The following is an 8,413-nucleotide window of genomic DNA, read 5'->3' as shown; positions in this document are numbered from 1 at the left end:
TCAGTTAGACCAAAAGGAAAAAAGGACAAGGAAAGTGTTTACCCATGCTGCTCGAAAGCTTCGTTCGGATCGGGCTCAAGCCGAATATGTACAACACCCCCTCGTGAAGTAGCTTGTTGATGTTGAACCTCTGGCCGGCTAATAGATTGGCCGCATGAAGATAATTCGGCTGGCTCTTGTATCTACTGAGGTCCGGCGGGCTCGACACAGTGGTCTGCCATTGGGTGTGAAAGGATGGCAGTTCGGGAAAGCGAAGGTAAAAATAACTTTCCTTCCAGTGCTTGTTCGAGGTCGGCATCTTATCGAAGAAGACGAGGCCGATCCGCGATTGGAAGAGGAAAGTACCCCCACTCGGACTGTTTGGGATAGTAGAAGTAATGGAAAATTCTGGGGACTAAGGGAATGTCGTGCAGCTTGAAAAGGATTACTACGCCGTACAGGAACCTAAAAGAGTTGGGGACAAGTTGGCCGAGCGGGATGCGGAAATAATTACAAACCTCACGGATAAAGGGATGTAGAGGGAAGCGCAGACCGGTCACAAATTGGTCACGAAAGAAGCAAACGGTGCCGGTCGGCGGATTGTGGGGCCGATCGGAAGAGGTGACCAAAGCTAGTCTATGGTCAGGAGGAAGTTCGAATTCGTTAAGGAAGTGTCCTGCGTCAGTCTCGTCAAACCGGCTTACCATGGTCATATACCATAGGCCGGGAGAGGGATCCGAAGGCTGCGAGGTGCTAGCCATCGCCGGAACAGTACCAAGGAAGAAAGGACCGAGGAAAGAAGAATGAAAAGGTTGACGAAGGAGAGCGAAACTATATTGAACGGGTGCAAAGACCACCAGAAGGGAGAAAACGGAAGAAAATAGAGATGGGAGAAGGCTTACTGGAACAAAGCGTGAAGGAAGAGGTCGAAAGTTCGTCGGAGCACCGAGACAAGCGAGCGTCGGGAAGCTGGGCACGAGAGGAAGCGCCAAAAGCATGAAGGCAGGAACGATGGAAGGAAAATCTGCGTCGGCGCTTCATAAACTCCGGGCTCAGTCCACCACAACCGTTCGATCCAGGTCATCGAAACAAACGTTAGCATCGGACCATCAGATTTGAACCGACGCCTGTCAAATCGAAGCTTATGCCCTCGCCGTACGATGACGGCGGACTTGCCAAGTGGCGATCAGCGATTGGGCGGCATTTAATGAGCGCCATTACTCGCGCGTGGGCAGCTTAATGAGGATTGACACGAATTCCGAGAAGACCCGACAACTCCGACCGCCCCCAAAATAGTAGCGCAACAAGCAGCGAATGGAAACTAAAACTACAAGACATAGTCATTAACTCGTCGGTCGGCCAAGCGAAGATATACTTCCAGGAGTGGCAGAGCGGTGTTACTCCAGCCGACCGGGTGTCCAGTCAGTCGGACTTAGCGCCTCCTTCGACTAGACTTGAGGGGGAGGCATGTGATCCGGTGATAAGGACGGGGGACCCTCGTTGGCGGAAAGTCAACGACACGTGGAGGTCACAGGTCAAGAGATGCAACCCTGAGACCCGACCGACCGGACTGAGAAGGCCGACCGGCATCGACCAACCGTAATGAGATGGCTGACCGGCGGGAATCCCCCGAGCCAAATGAAAGACAACCCGACTAGGGGTCGGGTTTCCGATGCTCAAGGTAGAAAGGTTTCCAGGCCGAGCGGGATGTCCGTTCGGCTAGGGCATAAGGCAACAAAGACAATCAGGAGCAATCTCATCCGAGCATACGACCGAGGCGGAGTGATATGTCCGCCGAGCGGCCGAACCGCTCGGTCCGGAACAGACAAGAAGCACAAGAGGACAAAGGAGACAGGGGATAACATCATCCTCGAGACGTCTGCCGTCGACAAACAGCAGAGTTGGCGGCCGAGCCGTACACAGGATCATACGGTGGAAGCTTCCACCGTCACATCCGGGATATGCTCGGACGATTGCGGAATGACGCCAGAGGTACTTTTCTGATAGGGGCTCGTTAAGGTATGTTTGGGGAAGCGTGCACACATAGAGAAGCGTGTCCACGCCTCCCCGGGGTCTTATATAAGGACCCCAGACGTCGACAAAGGTATGCGCAAATCTCTACTGTAGCCACAGTTACGCTGCCTCTCTCGCTGTCTGACTTGAGCGTCGGAGGGCCGTCGCCGGGAAACCCCTCCCGGCTCGGCTTCTTTGCAGGTTCGCCGGAAAGCTACACCACCAGTCGAAGACAGCGGAGTGTGCCACGTCCCCAGTGTCCGTCGACTCAGCGCTCGGAGGGGATCAACAAAGATTGATAAGAGGATGACACGGTATATGCAGCATTGATCAATCTAGTTATCAAGGATAGAAGGATTGAGTCATACAAAATAATAGACATGGAAAAGTTAAGTCGGATCTCAACATTCTCGTCATTTGGGTAGCAATGATACCTTGCTAGATGTCACTCATTACTTATGTATCTAAAGTGGTTTTAGATACATTGTCAACGTTACAAGAGCCTATTGGGTTACACACAAAGAACAAGTTATTTTGGAAATGGATTCATATGATGGACCATTGGATTAAGTCTAATCTGAATTAGACTTATTGAGTTAGATTCAATTAGATCTAATTATTGGATTGAGTCTAATTTAAATTAGACTCATGAGATCAATTTGGATTGATGAGGGTCAATGAGTTAGACTCATTGGATGAACTTGAATTCACCAAGGAAGAGGAACGGTCTTTGACATGAATTTGATCATGTAAAAGAAGAAGACTAAAAAGCTCTTCATGGAAGATGAAAAACCTCTTCATGAAAGATGACTAAGAGTCAATTCACGAAGAAAGATCCAAAACTAAAAAGGGACTTTTGGTATTCTATGAGAGTACGAAAGGTGATTTTCGGCCATTGAATGTGTATGTGTTCATTTTCCTTCTTCTCCTCTTCTTTCCTCCATCGAAACCTCCTTTCTTAGTTGCTAGCACAACCTTAGGCGATTTTCTTCTCCACTTCTTGAGTTCGTGAGACAGACGAGAAGTTTGTTCATGTGGATACCGAAAGAGGCATGGACACGTGATCGTGCTGAGATCCTAGCTGTCGGAAGTTTGTGTTCACGCAACAAAGGTATAACTCTTTCTCATCAAACTTAGTATATGTAGGTTTTCTCCTTCGCATGGATCTTTTGGAGAGGATCTAGTTTATTTTTCCCTGCACTTTCTACGTGTTTAGCGCACTAGATCCTTACAGTTGGAGGAATGTCTCTCATCTGGACGGACATGCCTCTCACTCGGCAGGGACGACGACAGGGGATGTACTGCCTGTTTATCTCTTAATATTAAGTTATCTGTTTGGCCTTGTTCGTCCGCTTTAACATGCCATCCGCTCTGCCATAACTCGCCTGTTCGGTTGACTCTGACTTCTTCCTTGACTTTGACTTTCACGTCAGCCGATCTTCCTTGCTCTGACCTATCTTTAATGGGACTCCTCTTCATCCCTGCATCAATAGAAATAATAATATCCCAAGATTTATCTCAATTCGGTCCAATGTAATGTACTAAAAATATGTCTCAATAAACTTTTCTTTTCTATTAATTTCTGCCATTTCTACTACATTAGTGCCTGAAATTAATCAGAATTGTGAATTATAATCTTGAAATTGACTTTCATCAATTCTAATATATTTTATTGTTCTAATTTTTTTTTTCCTTCAATATCCTCTTAAGTTAAAATACAATAATTTGCTCACGTTCAATTTAAAAGGGTAGTCCATAAAGTTTCTATTAATTTGGGTCCCGTAATTATATACCGTCTTATTTTACATTGTAAGTGGCAGTTTCTGTGATTAAAACTTGTACTCAAGTTTAGTTTACAATATATGAATATAATCTCTCTTAACCTTATTAGAGTCTTAACTCCTAGAGTTGAGGATATATTTGACTAATCATGTGCATATATTAGAATGTTTATTTCATATCTGTTGTTAGAATTCAACATAAAAAGGACAATATTCAGAAAATAAAGATACCATCAAAAAGATAAGTGAAAGAACCTTAATCATCTACCTACCACAAGGAATAACTTTTTCTAGATCTTGTCTCCATTTGAGAAAAGATATTGACAAAAGAAAAGATTTGCTAGATATGTTTAAGTGCTAATAATGTATTAATTTACAAGGTTTGTTTGAGTGGTTGCAATTTGAACTCTTATAAGAGAATGCCAATTTATGTAGCCCATATCCTTCCTTATTATTAAAATAATGATAACCTAAAAATTTATCTAGTGTAATTAGGTTTTATCTAAAAATAAAAATTAGTAATTTAGAATAAGCTCTTACGATCTGATTAATTCTGAAAGTGATTAGTATAATCCTATAGAAGTTTTTTATTAGCAACTAGAATAAATCGAGAACTATATATGAGTCTTAGTGGAAGGTCTAACGTCATAAGTTTTTTAAACTTCTTAGATGTAATATGTCGTAGGTGAAATTTGAGCCTCATTGTCTAGAAGCATGTCGTCTTATCTCTTGCCCCTCCCCCATGTCTTGGCCAGTTGCACTAATGGCTAGTAGCCATCCGTGATTTACCTCCTCCGTGTTGGCCTAGGAACGGGTTGACGGGGGCGCTGGGGGCGAGCGAATCGCCTTTTGCCATATGTCTTATCTCTTGCCATCTTTTTTTTAATTGACATCAGGTATATAACTTACATCAACTAATTCTGGAAATAACCAATCCGACCTCATAAAAGTTTTCTATAGTTTACTAGAGTAAAGTAGGAAGTACTCACAGTGAGCAATCCATCAACTCATTGTTCTTAGATCAATTGTCCATTAAATTTATCCGTTAATTCATCAAACCTGAGACTTAATCCTTCGATATCTAAAAAACTAATAAGATATTCTACCATTATACCATTGCCCCGGATCAATTGTTTTTTTGACCATTTCTCTAATTTATGGGTGTCTGAATTTGAATTTTTTTTCCATGATTCATATTGCTGATCTTTTACCATCGTAACGTAGCCCGGGGTGATTTTATCAAAATAATGTTCATTAATTAACTAGTTCACTATTTAATCATTTTGACTAGTCCAACCGTTTCACTTGGGTCAATTGTATAGTCGATCTTGCCCCAATCAACTATCTAACCTACCCTACCTAATCACTAGGCTCACCCAATCCAATCATCTTACCTAGCTCTCTTATGTTTGACTTACTTGGCTAGACAAATTTGATATTTCAACCGACAATTAAGCCAAGTAATCCAATCACCTCAGTTCAATTAATTTAATCAACTGACTTAGCTCACGTACGTGACTAGCTTAATTCAATCGATCCACTCTTAACTGATTTACCTTGACTTTCCTTATGCTTATTATACACTTCATCTTACTATTTTATTAAAAATCTCTTCCCTTTACTAACTAACTTTGGTAAAGTCTAAAATAAATTTACGTTACTATCCTTTTTTTCTATTGACACTAAAAAAATTCCAAGATTTATTAGTAATTCCACAAGCGAAACAATCAATGATCTAGAGTTCGAGACTCAGCTGCGACGCATTATTATGAATTTTTCTCATCATTAATTTTCTCTGGTTGTTTTATATAAAAAAAATTAGTTCTCTTTAGTCTCACATCTTAAAATTGATAACACTATGATCAAAAAAACTTCTATAAATATTTTAGGCCGACAATATTAAAAAATATATTTTTCTTATTTTTTTTACTAAGATAAGTATAATATTAAATTAAATTATTTTTTTCATAGGGAAACCCATTACAGTAATTTGTTACTGGGATTCTCTAACGTCACCCTTACATTATTACACTATTGCATGGGTCTGATATCCAAATAATTAATTCTTGATTCTGAACGTATGAGTGACACTCGAATTATTGTACTATTGCATGCGTCTGACGAATCTTACCCAAATAATTAATTCTAAAATCTAAATAATTTGGATTTTCAAAGACCCAAATAATTCAGATTTTCAAAAGTCAGTACTTTACCCTAATGACTTTACTTTAGTATTTTAATGCTAAAATGCTTTAATTAATATAATTTCATTATAAAGGGTCAATATGATTTAAATATATTATATTACACACGTGACGTGTGTGCACGATCACTAGTATTTATAAAAATTGATATACACAAACGTGTCCAAGTCCTCAAATATAAATAAAATAGGGTTGTAAAGAGGCAAACCGAGCCAAGGTTTATAGTATTCAAAGTTGTTTGAAGATAAGATAATCAAATTAGTCAAATCGAGTCTAAAATAGTTTAAAATAATTATTTAAGTTTGATTTTTTTTTTTTATGTGATTGAGTTTGATTCGTTTAGATATTATCAAATTCTCAATTTAAATTTATTTAATTATTTAAAACTTGTACATTTTAAAATTTATTTGATTTATTATTGAATTTAAACTTATTTATTCATCCTTAAAAAAATTTTATTTATATATGATGTTGATAAAAATTTATTGATGAATATGATTTATAAAGTTTATTTATGGACAGTTCAAAATATCAGTTAAGTATATATGTATTCAAATTTGAATTCATTTAGTTTAATAAATTATTCAAATTATTTATTTAATTAATTATGTGTATTAAATGAATATAAATAAATTTTTATCAAGTTAAATGAATATTTTAAACCAAAGACCGTCTATCTTTAAAATTCAAATGTTGGATTAAAAAAATAATAATAATGTGAAACAGACAGTCAAGAATGGCAGCACACACAGTACACCCCCTGCCTCATTGTAGACTTTGGACACACTGCTATACATCTAATCTCCATGATAAACTCAAAGAACTAATCATGAATCCACCTCACATGTCTTCTTCATTTTATCTATTTTATTCTCTCTCTCTCTCTCTTTTGTCTCCAGTTCTCAGATGAGCATGGCCTATATCTCCCTTCCTACTCTCAAAAAAAATGTATCTGATCCTTTCTTCTACTCCTCCTTCACGAAACCTTTAGCTTTGCCCTTTGATTTCTCTTCAATATTTAGAAACTAATTACAAGTGTTTCTTGCTATATAATAACATATATCTGTGCAGTTTTGGCTGGAGGGGAAGATCTGTAAGGATTAGGGTATGGAATTAATGGCTGAAGGATCTGTTACTGTGACTGTGAGGAACTCTTCCTCTAGATCAAAACCCTAGGGTTTTCTTCCAGCAGACCAAATAGAAACCTCCAACAAAGTACTAATAACTATGCTTCTGGCCAAGAGGTTTGTTTCTGATATATAGATCTACACAGCAAATATTGTGATCTTTAGGTATGTTCTTCACCCTTTTGGTAAAAACTGTTCCTCTCACCTTTCTTTCCTACAATCTAGGGTTTTGATCAACAAGTGCATGATGAAAGTAATCTTTTTGTGTTGAATATTTATGATCCTGGTGGATCTCCAATTTCCCTAGAGAATAAATATATATGTTGTCTTTATATGATTAACTTTACCTCACTGTTTATATGTACTTGATCAAAACTATTCATTTGCATTCATTCATTTTTCAGTTTCTTATATAACCTTAATTGTTTATTTGTTTACTTGATGCTTGTCGGGAAGGAGTTTGTATCCTTTTCAATAGCTTTTATTGTGTCATTTTATTCTTATTTTTTTTAGCTCTATTATGATCTTAATTATCCAACCATTTATATTTGCATGCATGGCTCTATGGACTTGCAAGTTCTTGTAAGTTTTTATTTTGATAATATGTTTTTTTTCCAAATAATTATTAATTTGTTTTATAATTATTTCTTAATAAAAAGATTAAAAAGTGTGTTCGAAAGAGCTTCCTTTAGTCCACTCATGGATGGCTAGGGTTTGAATTAGCTGCCGACTCATTCATTCAAACACGGTAGCGAAACGAGAAACTTAAGCTACTATGTGAATGAGTGAATGATGCGGGAGTCTATTCCTTCCCTTCCATTCCACATTTGGACTGAAGGGAGCTCCTTTCTCATCCTCTTCCAAATTTTACAAATTCTACATGTAAACTTCTCTACAATTCTATTTCTAAAACCCTAAAATTCTAAAACCCTGAAACCTTAAACTAAACAATTTAGGACCTTGAATACTTTCTGATAAGGAGGAGGCAGCAGTCCATGAATTCAGGTTTTGCTTGGAACTTGAAGTAAACAAAACATGTTTGCTCATGCAGCTAGCTGCACTAGTTCCAACCCTTTCAATTCACTCCTTTTGGCACTTGATCTACCACACACCTTGAATTGTGTGTGTGTGAGAGAGAGAGAGCGCATGGCACAGTCCTTAAAAGGCATAGAAAATGGACACAAACACAGATGCAAAGATTCAGGATGCTCCTCTCCTCTCGTGCATCAACAGTGGAAGTACAGTCCATGTGAGAGAGAGGGTGCCTGTCATTGTCTCTAGAGTTTAGACTCTGCGTCCTGTTGCAGTA

The 8,413-nt window shown here is 38.5% G+C and overlaps 1 long non-coding RNA gene across 1 annotated transcript; it reads left to right on the top strand.

Annotated features, from left to right (window-relative positions):
• The first annotated feature begins 6,814 nt into the window (after nucleotides 1–6,814).
• On the top strand, nucleotides 6,815–7,469 carry LOC122030466. The gene is made up of 2 exons (XR_006125432.1): nucleotides 6,815–6,925; nucleotides 7,049–7,469. It is a non-coding gene; the product is annotated as an uncharacterized LOC122030466 (long non-coding RNA).
• Nucleotides 7,470–8,413: the final 944 nt, after the last annotated feature.

This window comes from Zingiber officinale, chromosome 1A (genome assembly GCF_018446385.1).
Source record: "Zingiber officinale cultivar Zhangliang chromosome 1A, Zo_v1.1, whole genome shotgun sequence".
NCBI lineage: Eukaryota > Viridiplantae > Streptophyta > Magnoliopsida > Zingiberales > Zingiberaceae > Zingiber > Zingiber officinale.
This window is presented reverse-complemented; position numbering and strand designations above follow the sequence as displayed.